At 42.4% G+C, this 27,275-nt stretch overlaps 1 protein-coding gene across 10 annotated transcripts in view; it reads right to left on the bottom strand.

The window, feature by feature from the left end:
* Positions 1-27,275, bottom strand: part of LYRM4 (LYR motif containing 4) — a 168,800-nt gene that overhangs the window by 29,641 nt on the left and 111,884 nt on the right. The window contains exons 3-5 of one of the 10 annotated variants that reach the window (XR_006217512.1): positions 22,212-22,343; positions 20,758-20,906; positions 608-718 (exon numbers count right to left, since the gene is read on the bottom strand). The exons of 3 other annotated variants lie outside the window; for them this stretch is intronic. The gene's annotated coding sequence lies outside the window, so the exon portion shown is untranslated. Of the gene's footprint in view, positions 1-607; positions 719-16,242; positions 16,341-20,757; positions 20,907-21,763; positions 21,924-22,211; positions 22,344-27,275 lie in introns of those variants that run through there. 6 more of the 10 variants (XR_006217513.1, XR_006217515.1, XR_006217516.1 and 3 more) reach the window with 6 other exon arrangements.

The raw sequence follows: 27,275 nt of genomic DNA, 5'->3' as shown, positions 1-27,275 counted from the left end.
GGCACCAGACCAGCAGAAACCAAACTCTGGGGATGGCTCCACTCAGTGACAGCTTTGAAAAGCCGTTCAAGTTTGTACTTTGTAATCTTGATGTGCTGATATATTTTCTTTGCGTAATATTCCATTGTATAGATACACCACATCTTCTCTATCGATGGATAGTTAGATTGCTTCTGTATCTTGGCTATTTTAAATAATGCTGCAATAAATATAAGGGTGCATATATTTTTTCTAATTAGTGTTTTTTCCCCCCTTTGGGTAAATACCCAGTAGTGCAATTACCTGATCACATGGTAGTTCTATTTTTAATTCTTTTGAGGAACCTGTCTATTGTTTTCTGTAGTGGCTGTACTAATTTGCATTCCCACCAACACTGCACAAGGGTTTTTTTCTCCACATCCTTCCCAATACCTGATATTTCTCGTCTCTTTGATACTAGCCATTCCCTCAAAACATAATTTTGAAGATACAGAACATTCCTCCTGCAGTTTTGCAAATTCTAACTTCTATTCTGCATCATCTTATATGAGAGGTTCTAATTCATATTAGCTGCATATTAGTCATGTTTTCTGTCCAATATCTGCCCTCTCTCAACCGTGTTACTCACACATTTGAGGTGGTGTTGCCTATGGTCAAAATCTACTGGGTATGGTAGTGGCTCCACAGGTTACAAAGAGGAAAAACAAGTTTGCTGTCTTCCAGGAGTTGAAAAAGGATTCTAAAAAAGATTAATAGTAGATAAGGGGCTCTGAGAAGGTATCACAAGAGTACATTTCATGAAGACAAAAGAAAAATGTCTGCTGAAATTTTATTTATAGAAAAAACGATGTTAAATACTTTCCCTCAGAGAATTTTGAATCAGTAGCCAGTAAGAATGAATGTTCTTTTTAAAAAAAGTTTATTTATTTTTGATGTTTATTTATTTTTAAATGTTTAATTTTTTGTGTCCGTGCACACACAAGTGGGGGAGGGGCAGAGAGACGGGGACAGAGGATCCCAAGCATACTCTGTGCTGACGGCAGAGACCCTGATGTGGGGCTCGAGCTCATGAACCATGAGCTCATAAACCATGAGCTCATAACCTGAGATGAAGTTGGGTACTTAACCGACTGAGCCACCCAAGTGCCCCAAGAATAAGTGTTCTTATGAGTGTTTTCCAGACTATGTCACAAAAAAGCTTATATATTTAGACGTTTGTATATTACACACATCCTAAACTCAAAACCCAGGAAAACAAGCAAGATGCAACAGAAAACAAACCTGGTGACAGATGTGACTTTGGACTGGGGTAAAATAAAAGGAAGTAAGAGAAAGGTAAGAACTAGAGTTAAGAGAAAGGAACAGTTTTTTGGGATTTTAAATAGAAGCAAGTGTTAGAGGTATTTAAGAAAAGTTGAGTGCTAAAAAGGAGATTAATCCTTCAGACACAGAAATGTTGCTCTCCATAATCATGCTAATAATCTAAATAAAGTCTGAAAGAAAGTCTTTTGGCAGTCAAAGAAGGACTCCAAAGTGGTTGCTATGGATAAAGCCTGAGAGAGTTTAATCCCAAAAGAAGAATATTAATGTTCTTTGAGTACCTACTAAGTTCCAGGCACTTACGCAGGGTGTTTTATGGAACTGAATGTCATCCTTGTTATTAAATTCCTAGGAAACAGGCATTAACATCTTTGTTGTAGGGACAGAAGACAGAGGCCTGGAAAGGGTGAGTAGCCTGTTCTATGAGACAAGAGTTGGGAACTAAAGAGCGAGAGTAAGCCAGGTGGCTACCTGATGACCATGGAGAAACAGGGTCAAATTTCAAACCATCGCATCCCCGTGGCTCTATAAACATGGCAAAGCCATTATAATGAGAACTTTGATCCACAATATACTCCGAAGTTAGGCAACAGATTATCAAGTTCAATTCATGACATAGGTCCCACTCTGTTTACAAAAAATATAAACAGGAGTAGGAGATTCAAGAGTGTTACGTAAAAGTAAATGTTTGGTTTTAAAACAGGAGTGGTTTGCTGGTTTTTGACACTTGATATAACTGTGTTTGATATTATGTAAGATATTTTTAAAACATAACATGTAACTAAAACTTGCCAAAATTGTAAAAATGTTTGGAGGAGGGAGGATTTATTAAGGATATGATGAGAACACCCAAACGACATAGGGCTTTTGCATTCAAAAAGCTCAACAGGTAGGTTTAGACAACTATCATGGGCTGTAAGCATTTTACAATGCAAAAGTTCTCCTGTAAGATTTTACAGGTATTTGCAATTTGTGGCTGGGGACCTTCTCTATGAAGCGTGGAGCTGGGTCTGGAAAAGTTACTTTGGGCTTCAACTTGATTTGCACTTGTGAACAGGTAAGGCCTAACAATTCCTCGCTTATCATTTCTTGGGTTCTTTATCACTCAGTGAGAGCCTGTTAAAAATGTAACACATGTATTTAAAAATGGTTAAGGTGATAAACTTTATTATGTGTAGTAAGATACTACAATTAAAAAAACCCCAAACACCTGGGTTTGGCTCAGTTAAACCTGGGTGACTCAGTCAGTTGAGGGTCCAACTTTGGCTCAGGTCATGACCCCCACGATTTGTGAGTTTGAGCCCTACATCGGGCTCTCTGCTGTCAGCACAGAGCCCACTTTGGATCTTCTGTCTCCCCCTCTCTCTGCCCCTTCCCCACTTGCGCTCTCTCTCTCTCAAAAATAAATCATAAAAAAACAAAAACAAAAACCTAAATTTAAACCAGAATGTGGCCCCCTTCCTTTTTCCTACACTGTGAGGTACCAGTATGGTTTTACTTATGCCACCTACCACCTCCTAAATAATTAATTTAGTAGATTAAAAAGCCTGTCAGCTTGTATTTAAAATACCTAGTTCTACATGTATCCAAACACTGTTGGTCCCCACAGACATCATACCAAGAACCTCCATGCGTGCTCATGACTGCCTCTGGTTAAAATGATTTTGGATTTTTCAGTTTTTTGATGTGGAGTTTTCATGTCTAAAAAATCTGTACCTTTATAAAAAGTAATTGGACATTTGTCACATTTGAGGAACTAAAAAAAAAGATGGCACTGTCACCCAGGGTCCACACAACACTTACATATTTTCGATTAACAGGATGATGTCACACAAATAGAAAGGTACAGTATACTGCCTGGGGTAGTAGGATGTTACCCTACTATCTCTTGGAATTGCCTCTAACCCTGCCCTTTGTGACGGTTAATTTTAGTGTTAATTTGAATGGGCCAAGGGATGTCCAGATTAAACACTATTTCTGGGTGTGTGTGATGAGATTAACACTTGAGTTGGTGGACTCAGCAATTAGATCGCCCTCCCAGTAATCAGGTTTGTCCTCCCAAGGAAGAATTCACACCTTTTCCCTGACTGAGCTGGGGATGGGATCTTATTTTGGCTTCTGCTGTTTTTAGGCCTTCAGACTCAAGACTGAATCACACCGCCAGCTTTCAGGGTCTCTTGCTTGGACTTAGCTTCCTCTTCATAAATCTCCTTTTATATCCAGTTGGTTTGCTCCTCTGTAGAGCCCTAATATACCCTCTGACCTTGGGCACATCACTTGGCCTCTGTGTGCCTCAGTTTTCTCCATTGTAAAATGGAGAGTTTGACAATTTCCAAATCCAAATCACAAAGCCAGCCTGCGATTCTATTATTCCACACAAAGGAAAACATTGCAAATGGCTTAGGTAGGAACTTACAAACACTGGACTCTTACAGACTCAAGTGTCCATATAGCAAAGCAGAATTAGTGTGGATAAAGGAATCTTAGTTCAAAATAAACACTAAAATCACACACCTGAAAGCTGACAAAGTCTGAAAGATAATTTAACCATCCATTTGTTTTACACAGCAGGAAACTAAGACCCAAAGAAGCCAGGCAATGGGTCCAAGGCTTCAATGCTCATGATCAGAGATAGGAAAAATTTTAGAGATCATTTAACTCAGGATTCTCAAGGTGGGGAGGGAAATTAGGGCTTTTAAGGGAGGGGAGGGGGCTTTTCCAAACTTTTATCATCACCCTTTCACTCCAAATTACTTTTGTAGCAAACCTCACTACCATTGAAGCATGTCTATCAGCCTGCTAAAAAAGGGAAATAATTACTGATTCAGAGGTCAGTGTTTTTGTTCTCTAGAAGAGGATACTGAGATGCAGAGACACTAAGACCAGGTCAAACTGCAAGTCGGAGAAAGAACCAGAACTAAAGCCAACCAATGACCCACCCATTTATCCACTGCATAGGTATGTCCCATGTTACCTGAGGGCCCACAACATGCCACACTCTGTTGCTGTGCCCATGTAAAGAATGGAGTTACAAGGAATGAGACAGATGTGGCTGAGGTATTTCCCAAATACATGATCTGACACTCACTGAGAGGAGTTCAAGTTCTCTCCCCTCTGATCTGGGCAGGTTGTCTGACTATCTTGACCAATATACCTTTGACAGTGAAAGTCACAGGGCATGGCTTCTGAGGCTAGGTCATAAAGGCACCATATCCCCTGCCTGGCTCTCTCTTTTGGGACTCTTGCCTTGGAACCCAGCCACCATGTTGTGAGGAAGCCCAGTCTACATGGTGAGGCCGTGTGAGCACATTCTGGTGACAACTCTTGCCAGGGCCCCGGCTGGCAGGCAGTGTCAACCACCAGACACATAAGTAAGATGATTCCAGGCCCCTCCTTCCGAGTCTTCTGGCTGAGGCCTGGTCACCGTGGAACATTCTCATGAAGACAGGCTCAGTCTGAATCCCTGATGCACCTAAGCCGGGAGTGATAATAAATGAAGACTGTTGTCCTAAGGCACTCAATTTTGGAGGTGGTTTATTATGCAGAAACAGATAAGCAATATGTCAAGTTCTTGAGTTTATTGCCTTTGTTAGATTTCTACTACTCTTCCATCCCACATTCCCTTCCATAGTTTATAGCGAAAGTGAAAAGCCATCTGCTTTTGAATTCTCCCCCTAAACTTGAAACACGATTTTCCACCCGTTAACTTAGCCTTTGTATTAGGAGATAATGTTACCTGACAACATCTTTTTTGGGCTATACCTGTGCCCAGATTTGAAGAGCTCAGTATCCTTTAGCAACTCTGCCTCTTAAGCGCAGTTTCTAGAACACCTTTGCCTAAAAAGAGCACTGTCATTTCCAGGCATGGCCCCTCAGCCTGCCTGTCTGCCACAGATGTCTCACAGAACGTCTGCATCACAGATGCATCGCAGGCATGGCATCCCATGGTTCAGTCAGCACTCTTGTACTCTTGCCCTTCCCTGAATCACCATGTGGCTGCACTTGGGATATTCTCCCTCCAGCCTTTCATGATGCTTCCAGAGCTGAGATGCCAGTGTACTGTTTCTGAGCTGGTAAGACCTCAGCGATGCCATTTCTAGTTCAGAAGGGCTCGTGGCTGCAACTCAGCCATATAATGCTGATAACTCACTTTGCGAATGCTCAGGCGACATCTGTGAGTGCTCCAGGACCCACGGCTACATTGGAGATCTTGTTTGGATTAGAGTCGATGCTAGGTTGACGCACCACTGTCATTTAGGATACGATGGCCATTTTGAACTGATGCCAAAAGTCACACAATCATTATTCAACTATGTCTTGCACAGGTGACCAAATTTACCTTCTGGCTCTGGTGTCTCATGGCAACTTCTGGGGTAAGGTTTCTTTTTTTTGGGAGGGGTGTGTTAAGGTTTCTGTACTGGGAATCTTGTGAACTCATGCTGATTTGTGGGCATGTTACATTGCTAACATTAATAATTCCTATTCCTTTGGTGTAATATACTGGTGACTGTGATAGAAAGACACTGAGAGGTAGACAGCTATGATAATAGGGCCCGATCTAAAGATAAATTGAGTACTGAGTTCTTGCCCTTGAGATGTAGGCTGGAAGGGGGCCTGAATTCAGGGGGCCTTCCCACAGATGCTAAGGTTTCTGTCCATCCTATTCTCTCTGCTGCCAGAGTTTGAAAGAATACTATGGTTCTCCTTTGCAATCCTCAAAAGCATAAGGCATTTCAGTTTTGGTGGGGGAAAATTTTACCCTGGAAAAACCTGAGTGCCAAGACTATTATAAAGAGGCTGAAGGGAACTGAAAATACCCAGAGGAAGATTTAACAGTGTAATAAAACATTCAGCCAGCAGGTGGCAATAGAGGACTTTGTAAGCGATTCTGGCAGCTGAGTTCGGACGGCTGGAAGGTAGCTTTTAACAGCTATTGTACAAGTGATTTATGTATTTGGATTCTGCTCAATGTTATATATGCATTACTGAATAAAACATTCACAGTGTATTTCCATAAAGCAGCTGAGCTCCAGGTCCAAGCTTCTGAGTCCTAATTCCCAAGGCTCAAAGGAGCCCCTGACATCAAATTGCTTTCCTTCCAGAATAGCTGCTCCATAACCCAGAAAAAGAAATGCTTAGGGAGAGCCGAGAGAGAGAGAGATCTGATGTGACCACATCATCAGAATGGCTTACCAAGCAGGTGTTAGGAAAAGCAAATGTCTGTCAGATGGTTTCCTCAAGGCAAAGCTGTCCAGGGCTTCCCCGCACTCCCACTGCTGTTCCCTGGATTCCCTCCACCTTGCTCTGCCTTGCTCAGCACCACTGAGCCGACAGGGTAGAAGGGGAGTAAAGGAATGGCCTATTTGTCAGAAATATGTCAAATATATATAAAAAAGTGAAATTCTCATAGAGGGTTATTAAGTCACGGGGTTTTTCTTCCTGTCATTTCCAGAGAGCCCCAGCTACCCACAGCTATGGGAGTTGGGAAATGTCTTCAGTATCCCAAACAACACTTAGCTAGAACCATCTGGAAACGGAACATCCTCAGGTGTGGGGAGCTTGTTCCGAAGGCTGCTGGGCCATTCCTGGCCAAACCTCTGCAATCCCTTCCCACGTGGTTTTCTGGCCAGGGCTGTGCCGCAGGACTTCTAATGCCTTTGAGGTCTGATGTGCTGTGATGTTTTGATGCACCATCATAAGTGGGAATGAGCCACGGAACTGCCAGCATAAAGCCAACGTGTCATTTGCCTTGATGGCACAGGCCCCTGGGAAGGAAGTACTTCTCACTGGGAATGTGCCTGAGAGGCAGAAAGGCAGCCTCTATCACTGCACCTAGAGCTGGGACATGGTTCCACAGGAAGCACAGTGCGATAGGCCAGTCCCTGTGGTACATGCCAACCCACCATTTCTTTATTTTTTTTTCCCCCCTTAAAGTTTATTTTGAGAGCGAGAGACAGAATGAGCAGGGGAGGGGCAGAGGAGCGGGGAATAGAAAATCCAAAGCAGGCTCTGTGCCGAGAGCAGAGATCCTGATGCAGGGCTCGAACTCATGAACTGTGCAATCATGACCTGAGTGGAAGTTGGACGCTTAACCGACTGAGCCACCCAGGCGCCGCCCCCCCCTCCCCCGCCCCAAGTACACACCAACACGTGGGCATTCTGGCTTTCAGTCACTAATACATCATATTAAAGTCTGAGGCAAGCTCTTTCTGCTCCTTCTCATATTTGCCTCCTCTTTTGTCTCTGTATTTGAACAAAGGAAAGGAAATGCGGTTATGATAAGTGGAGATAATATTATTCTCGTTTTGCAGGAGAGGAAAATGAGGTTTATAAAGATTAAGAAAATGTGCTCCATTTCACACAACTAATGTGGTGGGCAGCCAGGACTGAAACGAAGCCAGAACTGAAACCCAGAGATCGTCTGACAATAAAGTCAACGCACCTCATTGCTGTGATGGTGAGGGCTGTGGGTGCGACGTTTCTTTGCCAGAGCTAAGGCCCTCCTGCCCACCGAGTTAAAAAAAAAAAATCCATCTAAAGGGAAAGCAATATGATTCTCATCAGGAGGGAAAAAAATATCACAGGAGAGATGTTGCCAAGCAGGAGAAAAGAACATTTCATTTCTTCATTGCTCATGCATATTGATAGGAAACGGTATAAAACATCAGCAAGGCCACCAATATGTCTTTAATAAATACGACGGTGCCCTCATTTATACCCATGGCTCCATTATCAATGTTCTGAGAGTGCTGACTGTTAAATCTATATTGCTAGACCAGACTATCTCCTGAGCCCCCAACCCAGTATATTCAATCTTGAAATTACCTCTCGAGTTCATCTATCCTTTTCCATTCCCACCTGCCACTCCCTTCCCTCAGCTCTAAATGATCTCTTGCTTAGAGATTAGTTCTACCTGGACACTCTGCCTCCATTATCCACACTCTACAATTAATTTTCTTCATTACTGCAATGCCTCCAGCACATTAATTTGATACTATCACTTCACCGCTTAAAGCACTCTAATACGCTCTCACTGTATATGGTGCTCACGCGCTGTACTCACCCCTCCTGCTCTCATTACGCTGTACTCACCCCTGCCTGCCTCCTTACACTGGGAGGTGCTGGAACACTCATTCACTCATGTGCTGTTCCCGTCAGCCCGAATGAACCAATGTCTGTGAGGTAAATGAAATGTGCAAGGCACCAATGGGCCCCTTATTAACACCTTGTCCTTAAAGAGCTTAGACCTAATCAATTGGGAATGAAGGGCGGGACTGTGCATTCACCTTACTTTTCCTGTCATCTTCTGAGGGAGACATCGTTGTTATTAGTGGGAAAACTGTGATGCAGACATGAGACATGGTGATTTATCTAAGGTAGTGGAGCTGATAAAGGGAGAGCAGGGGTCAAACTGAAGTGCTTGTCCAGTTGCTACTACTGGGCAATACCTGGAGTACTTGTTAAATGCAGGTTCCTGGGCCCCATGTGTTAAACCTACTGTGGCTGAGACCATTGGCTACCCATCCACAGCTGCCCCTTCTTTGCCTCCTTCCTTCCCAACAAGGCCCCAAACTGTCTAGCCCCCTGTGAGCCTTAGAGAAGGCTGGTCTCTCTCTAGCCCCATGGTGTCCACCTTGATTGATCTAAGGCAGTCACTGTGGTCTCAATCTATCTGACCAGTGAATGGTTGGAGCACAACCATATAACACACTTCTGGTCAATGTGACTAGAAGGGAGGATGGTTGAGGCCTTGTGGGAAAGGTGTCCCTGCTCTTAAGACAAGGAGACAGGGACTTTCTATTTTTTACTGTTGGACATTGTCAAGCTGGAGCCAGGTCTATGGGCCATTGAATTAACCGATCCAGGACTTGTTGTTATAATACAAAACAGTCCTATCGTATTCTCGGGTCAGAGATTTGGAGAGAGAGAGAGAGAGAGAGAGAGAGAGAGAGAGACTACTAGAGGGTCATTTTGGACTTTCACTGGAAAATGGAACAGCGTGTGAGAAGACTGCACAGAGACGGTGCAATAATCTTGCCAACATTTCTCCTTGCAGAGCAGGAGATGAACCCTTATAGCCTATAAGAAGCCATGACCAGGTACTACTGTGTAGGCTGGAGATTTCTACTTTTAATGATGTTCCTAGTTGGGTGACAGGTAAGCTTTGCTGTAATGCTTGTGTTTGAGCCAAACATTTTTTGTTTTAGCAATTTATGTTTATGTTCTATGTGAATTCCTTTTATTACCTTAACAGAACAAGGATATGTGGGATTTTCTTTTCTTTAACCAGGAAGCAAACATTTGTAGTCATAATCTACCTGATGTCCTCACATTTTAAGCTGGATCTGGGGATGGGTAGTTAAAGTGCCTGGTTAGGCTACCAATGAACAATTGCTTCAGGTTTCACCAAAAATGTCAGTGACCATGGGGCGCCTGGGTGGCTTGGTTGATTGGGAGTCCTTGATTTTGGCTCAGGTCACGATCTCGTCCTTAGTGGGTTTTAGCCCAGTGTCAGGCTCCATGCTGACAGCACGGAGCCTGCATGGAATTCTCTCTCTGCCCCTCCCCCATTCACACATGCGCTCTCTCTCAAAATAAATAAATAAACATTAAAAAAAAAAAAAGAATGACCAGAAGTAGGTAAGTGTCCCTTTCCCTGAGAATTAAGGTTCACGATGAGATTATAATTTAAATTGTGGGTTATCAGTGTCCAGAAAATATACTGTCCCGATTAAGTAAAAAGAGCCCTTGGGGGCACCTGGGTGGCTCAAGTGGTTGGGTGTTTGACTTTGGCTCAGGTCATGACCTCATGGCTTGTGGGTTCAAGCCTCGCGTCGGGCTCTGTGCTGACAGCTCAGAGCCTGGAGCCTGCTTTGGATTCTCTGTCCGTCTCTCTCTATGCCCCTCCCCCTCTTGTGTTTTCTCTCTCTCTCTCTAAGAATAAATAAAAACATTAAAAAAAAAAGTCCTTGGATTTGCTTAACCAAATTTTATATATGCTCATATGACCAAATATATTTGTTATATTAATATGCATAACGGTAAATAAATATATTTGGCTATCTGTTTTATAAATGGTCCCTTTTAATCTTTGTTTGAAAAAAAATTTTAAAAAGGGGTGCCTGGGTGGCTCAGTTGGTTAAGTGTCCGACTTCAGCTCAGGTCATGATCTCAATGTTTGTGAATTTGGGCCCCTCATCAGATTTGCTGCTGATAGCTCAGAGCCTGGAGCCTGCTTTGGATTCTGTGTCTCCCTCTCTCTCTGCCTCTTCCCTGCTCATGCTCTCTCTCTTTCTCAAAAATAAACATTAGAAAAAATTAAAAAAGGTTAATCTTTGTTCAAAGGAAGACAGTAAACACAGATACAAAATTTCACAATCCTAAAAAAAATTCTATGCAGAGAAATATGGATTATTGACCTTCCATCCCCACTGCCTGGATTGCTTGTGTTAGCAAGCCAAGTTAGGCACGAGTGAACCGGGGGACAAATTATGTCCTGTTTTGCCTCTTGCTTCTCTTGGGGTGCTGCTGAGGTGAGTTCTCCTGTAAGCTCTGAAGCTCCAGGTCTCATAAATGAGTGGCGCTGATAGGAGATGGCGGCTGAGGTGGTGGAGACACTCTCTCTTGTGGACAGAGCGGCTTGGAGTGGGGAAGCCAGGGCAAGGGGCTCTTCCTCCACTTCCTGGAATATGCCATGCTCTGCAGCACTGAGGGTCTCTGCATGGTCTGTCCCCACCTGCAGGACGCCTGCCCTTCTCCACCCTCCCTTCACGCACCTCTGCTTATCGCCAGGGCCCAGACCAAGTGTCACTCGGTCTCAAGACATCCTTGATTGGTGTCCCTGGTCATCCTGTCATGTGCCCTCCTTGTCAGCACTTAGTTTGGCTTGTGATAGAGTCACCCGTGTGCTTGTCTGTTTAATGTCTGTTCTCCCAGACTGCCAGCTCCTGAGAGCAGGGGCCGTGTCTCCTCCTCCATGCCTTGCACTGCACTGAGGAGGTGTTTATTGAAAACAGGAGAAGTGAAGGCCTTGACAAGCCCGAGGCTCTTGGATACTTGCAGTATAAGCAGGGGAGGACTGCACAATGTGGGCTGGGACAGTCAGGCTCTGAATCTGAGTCTTGATCAGTGTGTCCATTTGAACTGTGCCTTCTAAATGTTCTCAAGTGCAAAACACAGATGAAAAAGTGTGAAAACCGATTAGTCTTGGAAAATGTTTCTTCAGTGAAAGAAAAATTTTCAGGTTAGTTAGTGGGTAATAACATTTACTTGGTGAAGAGATGAACACACACACACACACACACACACACACACACACACACACACACTTTACAGCAATCAAGACGTCAACTCTTCTAAAAGTTTTTTTTTAATTTATTTTTGAGAGAGAGAGAGAGAGAGACAGAGTGAGAGAGAGAGTGTGTGAGTGACAGGGGAAGGGCAGAGAAAGGGAGAAAGAGAGAATCCCAAACTGAATCCCAAGCTGTGAGGTCACGACCTGAGCTGAAATCGAGAGTTGGACGGTTAACCGACCAAGCTAGGTCGGTCATGATCTCAGACCTTAGAAGTAAACTCTTCTAAAACCATGCCAGAAACAATTACTGAAAATGACAGTCTCTGCTCTGGAATCATTTTCCATTTATATGAAAGATATATAAATGAAATAAGTGCTCATGAAACCTATAAATATACATAGGAAGATTACTTTGTCATTTCTGACGCACTTCTAAATGTAAAATTCAATAGAAGTTTTGGATTTCTTTCAGAACTCTAGTTTCATTTCTTATCTACAGCAGCTCCTTTAACAAAATTTCATTTATCAGACGTGCTACTTGTTTGATATTACAAAACTGTACTTTAAGCTTAAAATTTCGTATTACTTACTATTACTATTTTTTAGGATTGTAGGATGATACTTATGTTTCAGATAAATGATTGGGAAAATAAAATTTAGCCAATTTAGCATTGGACATATAGTCCTGAGTGATCATTAGTAATTCACTGAAACTTCATTACGGTGTGTGATATTTTCAGGTTTTTCAAAACTGTAAGTGGAACAGGTTCTACTGCAGTGATATCGAATACTCTCACAGGTACGGATAAATGAGGATAATGAGAGGATGAGGGCCTGAAGGAAGCATGCTATGTGGGAAAAGCCTGCCGGTGGAGACGCAGTGCAACAGGAGGCTGTTCCTCTGAGAGGTCCTTCAATCCAAGTCTCTTTTAGGTTTTTTTTGGCATTAGCTCATTAATTCCCCCACATCTCGAGGACACAGGCATCAAGGATGGTGTCTGGCTCATTATCTCAGACTCTAGAGTGGGGGCTGGGATGGCAGTGGATGGTTTAATCAAGATTATATAGTATGTCACAGAGCCGGGATCCAAGCCTTCCTAGAAAGTCACAGCTCAAACCGCTGGTTGGTCCTTACTGCTTCTCTGGACAGTCTCCAAGTGTTCTTTGTGGATGGACAGGGTGGAAAGAGCCAGAAACTGCAAAGTAACCCTCAGCAGTCAGATTTACCTAATCCATCTGGCTATTAAATATCTCAGGATAACACGATATATCCTAAGGTTGGTGGGAAAAGCAGACTAAAAATCTTGGTATGTCTTATGGAAGAAAAAAAATGTATCCCTGAAGTCTTTCATTGCTGTGGAGATCAGAACATCAGAGGGTTTGTTATATCTTGAATTTAGGTGAGTGGTCAGAGCTTCAAATAACCCTTCCCTGCTGAGCCATGATTGAAATAGTAATACTATGAGAAAAATGGAAAATTTTGAGCCAGTGTCCCCCTAAAATTAAATATATTTGCAAATGTAACCATCAGATCTACAATTCCATTTACAATCATATGTGTGCGTGCATGCATGCACATGCATACACACGCACACGCACACACACACATGGTGTAGAAGCCATTCGAGGATAAGCCATCTTACTGGCTCATCACAGTATTAAGATAGTTACTATTGCAAGTAAAACATTCATCGCTTAAAAATACTGTAGGGTGAATGTAAAGAAGGGCAAAGGTTACATGTCAGACCTTCATGCACAGAAGCAGATGAGCACAGCAGTGTGTCTCTGGCCTCCCTGCATCCTTGCTGACTTTCAGACATTCACCCTTCTTTCAGGCTACAGTAATATGGGGCAGTGAGAGGCACATAACGTGCCACAGTCCATCTGTTCTATTGCGAGTAGGGAAAATTCTAGTACATCAGTTAAGAGCTCAATATGCAAGCTTTGTGGGAGGCAGGTGAATGTTAATGGTGGTGAACCAGCACCTGTCATGCAAAGTCACTCCAGCCCCGACCTTTACTTTCCAAGGATCTAGTGGCCAACTGATAAACAGGAATCAGCTGTCTCCGGTTTTCTTTTTTTGGAGTCTGACTTTCCCCCATCACAGCATCTCTTTTCCTTCTCTCTGTTTAACCAAGTCGGTGGACTTAATGGCCATCAGACCTGTGCCCTAACCCCGGCTTTGTCATTTACTAGTTGGTTTATTTACTTCCCCTTGTCTTAGCTCCTTGCTATGAAAAATGACCCCCGCCTCACAGGGACATGCACAGGGACTGAGGTATGCACAACGCTGAGCACAGTGCCTGGTACAAGCAGGCAGTTAATAATTGTTAGCCATTAGCACCGCTATTCTTTCCCTGTGGTCTCTCTTCAGCCACTGCAAATAGCACAGGATGTACCAACTGTGCTTAGTCAACAGTAGAGTGCCAGCTTACTACTTCACCTTGACTCTCTTCCCCCTACAAAAGCGTGACGCCCACGTACTCTGGCTCTGACCACTCTCTGGAGTCCTAGAACTGCTGCTGAAGAAATCGTGTGCATCTCCAGTCTGCCCCTGCTCTTGGGTGTGGTTCCCTGATGACAGCACCTTCATGAGAAGGCCACAGAATGCTCCGCTGTCTCCATTCCCCATGTCTGACCTTTGATCTCGGTCCGGCAGCTCAGTCCTGCATCTTTGCACCCCAGCCAGTCCAGTGGACTCAGATCTCATCTCTCCACACACAAGTACTCATAAGACACAGCCAGATATGACCTCTCACCCAAATCTGGAGTAGCACTGAGATGCCTTTGCAGTAACTGTCGGATCTGCCCCTGCAACCTGCCTCAGCCCTTCCCTGCTCCGTGGCCACGCTTTCACAAGTGTTGCTCACGTGGCAGAGAGTACATGCAGGCAGGGGTTCCTACCAGCCCACTGCTTTTTCCCTCCAGTGTCCTTGCTGGAAATATATATACTCTCCAGCTAACATATGCCACTTCTACCATATTTAAGCCCTTGAGCGAATGGCTCCTCTACCAGAAAGCGCTTATCATGCCCCGCCAAAACTATCTGAGTATCAATTCTCCTAGAATTTTAACCGGAGGTGACATGATCTAATAGAAAAAGTCTGAGTTTGGAATCAGAAAGGCTTGTTTCTGAGTCGTGGCTCAATATACTGGCTGTACAACTAGGGGCAGATTACTTATTCTCTGAATGTTTGCTCCCTCATCTATAACATGGGATAATAATACCTACCCCACAGTATTATCATGATAATTACATTAAATGTATATAAAATATCCACTAGAGTCCCTAGGGCACACAGAGAGGCTCAAAAACTATGTTTATTTTTCCACATCTTTCTCAACTGATTATTTTTCATTTCACTTTCTGGGAGAACTTTCTGGACATACTTTGATCTCCCAGGCTGGATGGGAGGCTCCAGAAGGGCAGGTCTTTGTGGGACTCATTGCTGCATTCCCCACAGCATCTAGCATAACCCCCTAGACAGAGAAGGTGACACACACATATTTATTTATTAAAAATTAAAAATTTAGTAAAAAAACTAAACATTAATTTTAAACATTTATTTTGGAAGAGAGAGAGAGGGAGGGAGAAAGAGAGAGAGAGACGCAAAAGGAGAGAGAGAGGGAGACACAGAATCCCAAGCAGGTTCCGCACTGTCAACACAGAGCCTGATGTGGGGATTGATCCCACAAACTGCGAGATCATGGCCTGAGCCGAGATCAAGAGTCGGCCGCTTAACCAACTGAGCCACCCAGGCGCCCTGATACACACATATGTAATGAATGAATTACAGTATGATTATAATATTCTTGCCAACATGAGTCACTGGAATCATGGAGTATGGGAATTGGAAATAAATCACTAACTCAATTTCATTTTATTGCCTCCGGGTAGCAGCATGCAAACACTGGCTGCCTCTCAGCTCTGTGCTTCTGCTCCACCATGCTGCTTCCCTGATCAGTGAGATGTTGTTGGCAGGTATGTGATGCCAAGAGCATTTCTTAGGAAAATGTTAGCACCCATATAACTTATGCCGCTTGGGGAAACATCCATCGGAGATAAACAACTTGTAATCTGACAACACATCTGTAGTAAGTAGTTCAGTGCCTGGCATGACATAGTAGATTAGACAAGGAAGCAGAGCTGGCTGTTAGTAACCTTTCATCCTTCTGATCTAAAAAAAAAGTCTACTTCACTGTATCTTTTTTGGTAAAAACGTGCAATCAGAAGGCATGGATGGTGGAGGTAAATGGGCAGGTGGAGGCAAGTCCAGCTACCTCCCTCTGGCTTATACCGCGATTCTGCCTGTCCTTCTGGCTGTCTACCTCTTGCAGGCATCCTTCCTCCTACAGTCCCACCCATCAAAAGGCCATTTCCTCACTGCCTGAGTTGACTACTAGCTAATCTCAACACCCAGCTAAAATGAACATGCTAATGGGAACTGTTCTCAGATAATGAGATATTAACCGTGTCCTTCTGAAGAAAGCCCTCCTCTTTGGGTCTGCTCTGTTAACGACTGGGTAGGGTTTTCAGGCTGGGCCAGAAGGCTAATGTAATTGTGCAGCTGGGCTGACGTTTTACCCCCTTGCCCTCTAATGGTGAACCTGCTGGTGGGTGGAGAATGCTATAAAGGGCTGACTATACAGTAAGAGTACTTACTATTTTATTTACCTACAGATCATATATGTAACAGCCAGTGGTACATCCTTGACACGATACTTAAGGCCGCTGGGCTTTCAGGTCCTTAAACGAGAAGAGTATTCACCTAACTCTGCTTCTCTGTGGTTCCATGATTGTCACAATATACTGTGTTTTTCAGGTTTGTTTCTACTGAAGCTTTGATAATCTGAAACATGGCTAAGACTTCAGGTTATAACACAGTGGGTCGGTGCAGAAGTTGGACATTGGGGAAAAAAAGCAGATGAAGTGTTACTTTCGGCAGCTCACTTAACCCGAGCCTCAATTGCCTTCTCTGTGAAAGGGGTGGGGGATCATCACTAAGGCTTCTTGTATCTTTCTCATGATGAGTGAAAGTGACAGAAAACCATGTGAATTATAATCTGGCACTTTTGGTAAACCTGTGGTTTTCAATAGGGATGCTCACCAAAATCATCTGTGTGATCTTAAAAAAAAATATGTTGAATGATTAGCCAGAATTGGGAACCACTGTTATACGGCATTCAACAAATGTAAAGAACTATGGATCTGTCTAGAATCATTCATGGACACTTGAATGAAATGACCACATATTCTGTGAATACTGAAAGATAACAAAAGAAAGATTCCAATAATTCTGAAAAAGAGAACTGCTTGTCCCTTAGAACATCCCACATAAAAATGCGAAATTGCAGGAATAAAGCCTGAGAACACCCTATATAGGGATGCACAGAATGCTCTGATTCTAAATTACTGGTTCTTCCCTAAATCCAGTAAAGAAAATGACCTGCTACATGTCATCGTAAATGCCGGGGCTACATTTTAGATATTCTAAATCTTCAAGCCAATAATTTTAATCAATATTAGTCTGCGAGTTTTAAATGACTTTCTACTCAACCTTCCCACCCCCGTCAAGTAATTATCAGAGATATTGATTTCATTCCATACATTCCATCTTACAAGTTCAAAAAATATTAGCCTATTAACATGAAAAATGTAATTCAGTGGAATTAAGCAGCAGAGGGAATTTCATATAATACCTGGAAATTGGGCCTAAGGAAGATTTTTAATACATCAGTGACACTACCCTTCCCAGTCTCCAGGCTCTGGAGTGGGTGGGTAAGGAGGTTACAAAGGGGATACTATAGTAGACAATGGTGTGTCGGACCTAAGACCATGCTGCACATGGATGAAAACATCAGAAAACAAAATCCCAACACCTCATTTTACAGATTAAAAACAAAAATCAGATTTATAGGGCGCCTGGGTAGCTCAGTCAGTTAAGCATCCCACTCTTGATTTCAGCTCAGGTCACGATCTTATGGTTCCTGAGTTCAAGCCCTGCGTTGAGGCTCTGTGCTGAACGTGGAGTCTGCTTGGGATTTCTCTCTCTCTCTCTTTCTCTCTCTCTCTCTCTCTCTCTCTCTGTCTCTCCCCCCGCCCCCCGCCCACCCCGAGCTTGCACTCTTTCGCTCTCTTTCTCTCAAAATAAATAAATAAACTTAAAAAAATCAGATTCACAAATGTACAGTGACTTAACCCAAATTACATACTAAGCATGTATCAGAATTCAGGTCCCTTTATCCCAGGTCTGGGACTTTTTCCAAACGATGTCACTCTAACAGGATGGCTGGTTGAATGGATGGATGTTAGGAAGACGAGTGATTTGGAAACACTGATTCTTTTCTGTACAGAATCACTGACTTTCCCACACTGCCTACCGTTAGACTGACTGCTAACAATACTGAAGACATAGGACAGGTTTTCAGACTCCATCTTTACTAGGCTAATAATTAATTTCTCAGCCGCCAATACCATATACAGAATGGAAAAATTATCGATGCTGGTAAATTCTATCAGTTTTCAATAAATGAGTCGCAACAGGTGTGCGTGTGTGTGTGCTTGGCAGGGTGGGGGGGAGCCATGCATGCACACATCATTCAGTGATCGTACACTTTTGTGTCAAGACGTTGTGGAATGTATCAGAAAACTGGGATTGTAATAATGGTTCTGTCTGTAGTGTTAGGTCTGTTTTCTCAGCAGCAAAAGGTGGAGATTAGCCTCTCCTAGTTACTTGAAAGATTAAAGTGATAAAGGATGGGAGAGCATTTAGGAAAGTTTAAAGCATTAAACAAAGCAAAGCAAAGATCTCTGGTGGGGTACAGCCTGTATTCACACTATATATACACTCTTGTATGTTACACTTTGTGTGTGTTCCAAAGTATCATACATGTTCCCTGCAAAATAAGTAACAGTTGATGTATATGGCTAAGAAAAAAAGAGCAGAGAGAAAAGTCTTGAGATACCTGTGGAGGCAGGTGGGACAAACCAGACATTCTCATTTCACCTAGAGTTCTCCAGAGGTAACCACACAGATTTATAATCTTGGTCATCCAACAGTGAATTCTTCAATAGGACTCTATCATCTGTCTTCTAGAGTGTTTGCCAAAACAGGAGGCAAAGGTATGAAATGAATACTCCTGTATCGAATCCAAGACAATGAGGCCACATTGCTAGCTCTGAAGAGGAAGACCGTGTCCCAGAGACGCAGCCTAAATGCAAGATGAACCAAGCTGAGGCTCATGGCGCCTTCTCTGTCGAGTGGCAGAGGTGCACGGACCACAGGTACCTGGCCAGACCACAGGAACTCTGCCCATGGAGGGTGGGTGTGCTCCAAATTGAAGGGAATTGAAGGGAATTGAAGCAATTGTTTGAAACAGAGTCAGCCAGCCCACCAGTAGCAGAAAGAATAAGCAGCAGGGGTGGGGGTGGGGAAGCAAAGATGCAGCAGCAAAGCAACAGGAAAGGAAAAGGTGAACTTTGGGAGCTGCCGTTCCATCGCGAAGGACCTATGGTGAGGTAAGACAGGTAAATGGCTGGCAATCTTTGCTGAGCTGCCCCATTTCTCCAGGTGTCATTAGAATAAAGCCCCATCTCAGATCTGTTCCAAGCCAACCCACACTTCTGAACCTATTATCTGTTTTTGTGCAAACAGAAATAGCCTAACGCAAGGGGATATTCTGGGTCCCCTCAGGGAGAGGAATCTTGACTGCTGTAAGGCTCCCCAGAAGCAGCCTGGTAGCTGCCTGCAAATCTTCAAGGGTTTCAAATTACAATAAACATCATGGTGAGGTCACAAGACCCTGACCTTCCACTCCAGCTGAGTTCCAAAGATGAAACACCCTCTCAGCATTTTGAACTTTGCCTTGTGAAGCAATGCCCCTAATCTGGCTATTGTTGATAGCGCTGCTATAAACACTGGGGTGCACGTGCCCCTTTGAATCAGCATTTTTGTGTCCTTTGGATAAACAGAGCGCCACTGCTGGGTTGTAGGGTAGTTCTACTTTTAGTTTCCTGAGGACTCTTCATACTTTTTCCAGTGTGGCCAGCAGTACAAAAGGGTTCCCCTTTCTCCACACCCTCACCAACATCCATTGTTTCCTGAGTTGTTAATTTTAGCCATTCTGACAGGTGTGAAGTAGAGCCCAAACGTCCATCAACTGATGAATGGATAACAAAGATATATACACAAGGCAATATTACTTGGTGATCAAAATAATGAAGTCTTGCCATTTGCAACAATGTGGATGGAACTAGAGTGCTAAGCAAAATTAGTCAGCCAGAGAAAGACTGCTATGTTTTCACTCATGGAATTTGAGAAATTTAACAGAAAACCATGGGGGAAAGGAAGGGGAAAAAATAGTTTCAAACAGACAGAGAGGCAACCATAAGAGAGTCTTAAATACAGAGAACAAACTGAGGGTTGTTGGCGGGGAGGTGGGTGGGGGGATGGGCCAAATGTGTGATGGGCATTAAAGAGGGCATTTGCTGGGATGAGCACTGGGTGTTATATGGACATGATGAATCACTGGGTTCTACTCCTGAAACCATTATTACACCATATGTTAACTAACTTGAATTTAAATAATAATAATAAAAAAGCAATGCTCAGTCAGTCTTTCTTCCAGAAATTTCCCCTTAAACTCAGATAAACAGTACAGGATGACAAGTTCAGAGTGTGTAACTAAGAAAACAGAGAAAAGTATTCTTCCATTCTCTTAAAATCATATTTGCTCATTTATTTTTTTAATGTTTATTTATTTTGAGAGAGAAAGAGAGCACGAGCAGGAGGGGCAGAGAGAGGCAAACACAGAATCTGAAGCAGGCTCCATGCTCTGAGCTGTCAGCATAGTGCCTGATGTGGGGTTCGAACTCACAAACCGTGAGACTGTGACTGGAGCTGAAGTTGGACGCTTAACCAACTGAGCCACCTAGGCGCCCCCCCCATGTTTGCTCATTTATAAACAGATACTGAGTGAAAGCACACGACATGGAAAAGTGTTTTACCCTAAATCACCAAGAATAATTTAGCATGACAAAAGTCACCATTTCATGCCTATGATTTATTTTATGACTGATAATTTCACTTAAAAACAAACATTTAAGTGAATAAAGGCTTAGGTGTCTGCTAAGGACTATGATGCAGTACTCTGATAATTAGTACCTTATTACCAGGCTCAGGCTGCAATTTCTCCAACACGTGAAGGTAGATACACAGCAACTGTTTCTCATGTGATTAGATATTCACAGCCGCTTAATATTATAAAATGTTCCTGGTATGAGCTCTGCAAACAGGAAGCAACTAAATGGTGTCTAAAGTTAAAAAAAGAAAGGAATACTGAAATTTTATATTTACAACATTATGCTTTAACTAAAGAAAAAATCCTGCAGTTTGGTTTAAAATAGAAACAACACTGCAGAATTCCCAGGGGTGGCATTTAGCAGTAAGATTTGGTTTTCATTTCACCTGGCTTCATAATGAAAACATGAAGGATGGCTCCCGATTTCTCCCAGATCAACATATTAATCCATTTAAAGAAATGCCACAGGAGGCTGGGCCTACTTTTCCTTAGAAGGCAGATTTAGTTTGTTCTTGCTTAAAATTGAATATATCTCTCAGTTCTAACAATGCCTGAGCCTGAGCGCTATAACGTGAGCTGGATTTCAATCAAGACCGTGGGCAGAGACTGTGGTGAGAGCACCCGGGACTTCCGTGCAATCCACAGCCCCTACTGCCAGCCAGGGTGGCTGAGGAAAAGAGAATACAGGACTTTGAAAAAGAGTGTCAGCACTAAACTCCAAGGCAACACCATCACAAAGTATACCCCACTCTGTTGACTTTGGGACAGACTCAGAGAGAAGGGGAAAAAAGAAAAAAGAAAAATGGTCCCCACTCCCCAACAGTTTTATATACATATGTGTATTGGGGCACGTGTGTGAATGTGAATGTGCCTATGTATATATATATATGTATGCACACATGCATGTTTTGTATGTATATATGTGCGTGCATGCACAGATGTATTTATATAGAATACATATACATTCGCATTTATATAGAATAGGAGTAATTTATCATATTTCTAGCATAAGCAAATACGGGCAGATAAACCTTTGGCAGGTACTCTTGGCAATGAAGACTGACCCTGAACATAACGTCACAAGCCAGCTTTAATAATATTCTTTTCCAAAGCACCTGCCTCAGAGAGAGATAAATTTGTGCCATGGAGGATTCTTTCCTCTGGTCTACAGCTCTTGAGGTTATGCCTGTGGAGCAGAAATCTAAATAATCACTGCCATTGCCTTTGCTGGGTTGGAAGAGGGTCAACTCTGGAAGAAACAAAGATTTCTAGAGGCATCATGCCCATCTGTTTGAGTGGGAATTTTTTAAAGGTCCATAATTATAGGGGAATGTGGGTGGGGAGAAGGCCTTGGTACACTCATTGTGTAGGTGGGTTCAGAATGTTGACACTCAGCTGGGCCACACTGGGAAATGGGCAAATGCCACCTCATGGAGAGTCACAGGAGAGTTTTCAACAGGGAGGGTCAGGACCAGATCTATGTCTGGGCAAGAGCTGGGTTGGACAGGGCAAGGTTGACAGCAGGTGCCATACTCACCCCGGGTGAAACGTCAAGGAGGAAGGCAGATCAGGGTGTAGTCTGGAGAGAAGTGTGGGCTGGAAACATATATTTAGGTGTCACTGCCACTCAGGTCATTTCTGAAGAGGATGAAGATGAGTAGGGCAGACTCTGGTAATGCGGGGAGACAAGGAGATGGGTGAACAAAGGAGCCCACAAAGGGGACTAAATAATGGTAAAAGAGAAGCCAGGACAGTGGGGGTATTTCAAAAACCAGGAGAGAAATAGGTCAACACATGGTTAAAAGTTAAGAGATTATGTAAGATAAAAGGATGAAAATTATTTTTTGTTTTTATTATATTTTATCCATTGTATTTACAATAAAGAGGTTGGTGAGGGCAGCATTTGAACTAAAACACTTTCAATGGTTCTGCACTGCCTCCTAACCCACTGCAAAGTCTCTCATAAAGCAAAGCTGTCCTCTCATCTCTACCTGGCAATCATACCTTAGGTCTTAGTGTTCCCATCTTGACATTTTGTTCAAGAATTTTCCTTAAAATTCATACCTATCTTTATATCCACCTCAAATCACGCTCTGCTGTGAAGCTTTATGGGATCAGCTCAGTTCAAAAATTCTTGATGCTTCCTTTAACCTAGCAGCACTTATCTTAGCATTTGGAATTGGGCACATATTAAACTAGCCATGCTCATTCAGCATATATGCAAGGTCTTCAAATCTGCTTTTCCTGTTGCTCATCTATTCCCTACATCCTCATTTACCCCATCTCTTTGGCTTTCTCCTTCTAAGCTATCATCTTTCCCTGGAATGTTTTCCTTCCTTCCTTCCTCCCATCCGTCCATCCATCCATCCACCCATCTTGTTTATTTTGCCTACTGAAATCTATCTATCTATCTATCTATCTATCTATCTATCTATCTATCTATCTATCTAATCTTGGCCTGCCCAAATCTCCTTTCTTAGACTTTAGCCATGGCGAATCTTCTCAGTGAAAAAGGAGTTTTGCTGACCATCCATTCAGAAGTGATCTTTTGTTTCTCTGGAACCCTTTAACTTGGTGACTACTCTTTCTGCAACTTCCAGAACAGTAAATGGTACTTTAATTTCAGGTGTGTCCATGTGTGTGTGTAATTTCCCCTCCCTCCTAACTGGATGCTGAATTCCTGGAGAAGTAGCAAATAAGGAATTTCAGCACCTGACAGACCTGGGTCTCACTCTTTTGGGACTGGTTAGTAGACTCCCTGAGTCTCCATTTCCTCAACTGAAAATTGGAAGCCAAAGTGCTGGCTTCTCAGGGGTGTGATTCTCAACCAAGTCGAGGTCTGAGTGGCATCCTGCTCAGTGTTTGAATTCAGTGGCTATCACTGACTAGTAGATATATTCCTTCCCTTCCTCTGCCTCCGAACTGACTGGGCCCTAAATTAACAGAGATGAAAATGCTCCCCAAACAAACGGAGCAAAGGATTTAGATCAGAAAAATGGAATTCTAGTAATAGTTGCATCCTGTATTTATAATAGAGAAAGTCACAGTCTAACTTCTCTGGACTTCATTAGACAAATGAAGAATATAATACTACCTACTGGTCCTGTCCAACCTACTGAAAAAGTCGAGCCTCTGCATGGGGTAATATATATGATGTATGCAAAACTAGAAGAAATTGTTAAATTACTGAGTAACCAAAATGTTCCAAATTAAGGTTAATGGTGTACAAATTTAGGTCCTTTATTAAATAACAATATTCTGATCTAGTGAATGAAAAACGTGTTAAGAATAAGAATCAGATTAAGGGTTGGAGATTAAAATTTATCTCCTGTTTGCTCTTTGGTTGGCAGAGGACATGGGTAAAGAATGGAAAAAACTTAAGATATGAAAAAATCTATTAGCTACATAGTAGACTAGTAGGTTTTATCTTTAAAAGTTTTCCTTTATTTACCTTATTTAGACTTTTCTATTGCATGGTCTTCAAACTGTTGTATATAATCTATGTTCCCCCAACATATTACAACCTTAAATCGATTATTAGATGAGTATAAAATAACCTTTGCGGTCAGCATTTGGAATAACTTATGAAATCAATTAAAGCAGTACAAATACAAAATATTAAAATGTAGTACATCAATTATTTTTGGTTACTGAAGGGGAAAGTAAATAAGATATTAATCATGGAAGAAACCAGTTACAAAAGGCTGTATGAATTATGTAAAAATTTTAGTGATTTATTTTCATTACAGTATATCTATATTCACAATGGCATTTAAAAAATAAAAATTTTAACAGCCACTACCACCATGTTTCTCTTTGGAAGGAACTGCCAGGGCTCTGTGCTTTCACGGTATTGAAATACTTGAGTTACAATCATGAATTCTTAATCAGTGTGGTGGGGCTGAGAAGGAAGGAGGGAGGATGGCCGGATGTACTAGAAATCTAGATCTTTCTTGTTTGCAGTAGCCTTCTCTGCTGAACTAGCACTGTGTGCACACTATCTGCAGTGAGGTGCTCCTGGGGTAACTAGGAAGGTAGGGGACGCTGTGTAGAACATCTGAGCATATTCCTGAAAAGACAGTTTTACCACTTTCTGTTAGTCATTCCAGGACTCAGGTCCCTGGAGAAGTACTCTAAAAGGAAAAAATATCCCTCCTCCTCAGTCATACCAAAACACAAATGAGGTAGTCTAACAGGGTGGCTCTTTGGAGCAATCAACGTAGGATTTCAGTTTTAACTGCACCCTGACTTAAGCACCCGCAGGGGTCACAACCTTACCAGCACATCAGAATCACCCACAGAGCTTTTAAAACTCCCAGGGTCCAGGGGCGCATGGTGGCTCAGTTGGTTAAGCATCTGATTCTTGGTTTCAGCTCAGGTCATGGTTTTGAGGTTCATGAGTTCAAGCCTTCCATCGAGCTCTGCACTGATGTGTGTGTGGAGCCTACTTGGGATTCTCTTTCTTTCCCTCTCTATTTACCTCTCCCCTGCTCGTGCTCTCACTCTCTCAAAATAAATAAACTTAAAAAATTAAAAAACAAAACAAAACAAAACAAAACCTCCCAGGATCAAACAAATCCTCCAGATTGCACCCAGGATCCCAGGTATCAGCATGTTTTCAGAACCCTCCAGATGATTCTAATTAATAAGTATGTATTAGAGCAGAATGTTTTAACTTGGTCAAGTTTACACCTATTTCATTTCACTAAAAAAACATTAAATCTTCAGCTTTGAAAAATTTCCAAGCAGAGAACACCACAGGCTTCTGCACTTCATCTATTCCTGCCACTTATGTGTCCTTTCGTTATTTCCATAAAGATGACACTAGTGACCAGCAATAGTGAGCCCGATGTGGCTCTGGGTCAGGGATGAGATGTCCATAGCTCAAAGACTGAACTGTGTGTGTGTGTGTGTGTGTGTGTGTGTGTGTGTGAGAGAGAGAGAGAGAGAGAGAGAGACAGGGGTGGAGGGGAGGAGAGAGAGAAGGGAGGGGGAGAGGGAAAAGGAGAGAAGCAGGAGGCAGAGGAGATCTGTTTGCTCACATTTCACGGTAATGGAAAAGCTAATTTTTTTTTAGGGTTATAAGTATGTGCGAAACCATCTGGTGTTTCCTGCTGTTGCATGCTTTAGATTCTGCATGTTTATATGTCCATGGCATCAAAACAACATGAACCTAAAACAGTAATATTGAAAGGACATCATGTTTTCATGTAATTATACATATTATTGATGTTTTCTAGGCATACTCTTTTAGAATGGCAGTAGTAAAGAGTAGCTGAATATATACACGACATACATATTCTCTTATTAAAAGTAAGGAGAAAATGAAAAAACATGGCCATCTGGATATCACCTTTTGTGAATGTTCAAAATTTTCACCCATTTTTATTTTAAAAAAATTTTTAATGTTTATTTTTGAGAGAGAGAGAGAGAGAGAGAGAGAGAGAGAGAGTGGGGGAGGGGCAGAGAGAGCGGGGGAGACACAGAATCTGAAGCAGGTTCCAGGCTCTGAGCTGTCAGCACAGAGCCTAACGCAGGGCTTGAACTCACAAACTGTGAGATCATGACCTGAGCCGCAGCTGGCTGCTTAACCAACTGAGCCACCAAGGCGCCCCTAAATTAATTTTTTTAAGTTGGCTCCATGCCCAACATGGGGCTTGAACCCAGGACCCTGAGGTCAAGAATCACATGCTCTAACCACCGAACTGACCAGTGGTCCCCTGACATCACAATTTTAACATGGCCCAATATATTAATTTTTTATGGTTCATACTTTTTGTGTCCTATTTAAGAAATCTTTGTCTACTCCCAGGTAGTAAGGTTGTTTTCTTTGGTCTTCCTCTGAAAGTACACATATATATTTATTTATTTTTCCCATTTAAATCTACAATCCACTTTTTGCATGAAATGAGGAAGAGGTCAAGATTCTTTTATCTCCAAATAGTTACCCAAATAGCTGAACACCATTTATTGAAAACGCTATCCTTTTCCCACTGCAATGCAGTGTCATCTCTGCCATAGATCAGATGACAGTATAGAAGTGGACCCGTTTCTGGACTCTAGTCTGTTCCATTGATCTGTTAGCCTTGCCCTGCACCAGTAACACTGTCTTAGTTACCAAAGCTTTAGAAACCTTTCTATGCAATAGTACAAGTATTCTTGCTTTCTCCATTTTCTGTAAGAATTCTTTGGCTATCCTTGGTCCTTTGAATACCCATGTGAATTTTTAAATGAGCTTCTCAGTTTCTGCAAAAATAAAATTGCTAGTAATTTGACTGGGATTGTATTATGTCTATACATCAACTTGAACAACACTGACAACTTTCTAATGGGTATTCCAATCTCTAAACATGAAATATCCCTCCATGTACAAATACATGAAAAGGGGCTCATCTTTGTGAGTTATTAGAAAAATTAAAATTAAAACCACCATATCCCCTAGAGTGGTTAAAATGAAAAAGGACAGAAAATGCCAAGTATTAGAAAGGATGTGGAACAACTAGAATATAAATTGCATGCATCCATGGGGATGCAATTTGGTGCATCTATTTTGGAAAACCGCTTGGCTGAATCTTCTAGAGCTGAATACATGCAAAGTCTA

Source organism: Panthera tigris, chromosome B2, assembly GCF_018350195.1.
Source record: "Panthera tigris isolate Pti1 chromosome B2, P.tigris_Pti1_mat1.1, whole genome shotgun sequence".
In the NCBI taxonomy this organism is placed as follows: Eukaryota; Metazoa; Chordata; class Mammalia; order Carnivora; family Felidae; genus Panthera; species Panthera tigris.
This window is presented reverse-complemented; position numbering and strand designations above follow the sequence as displayed.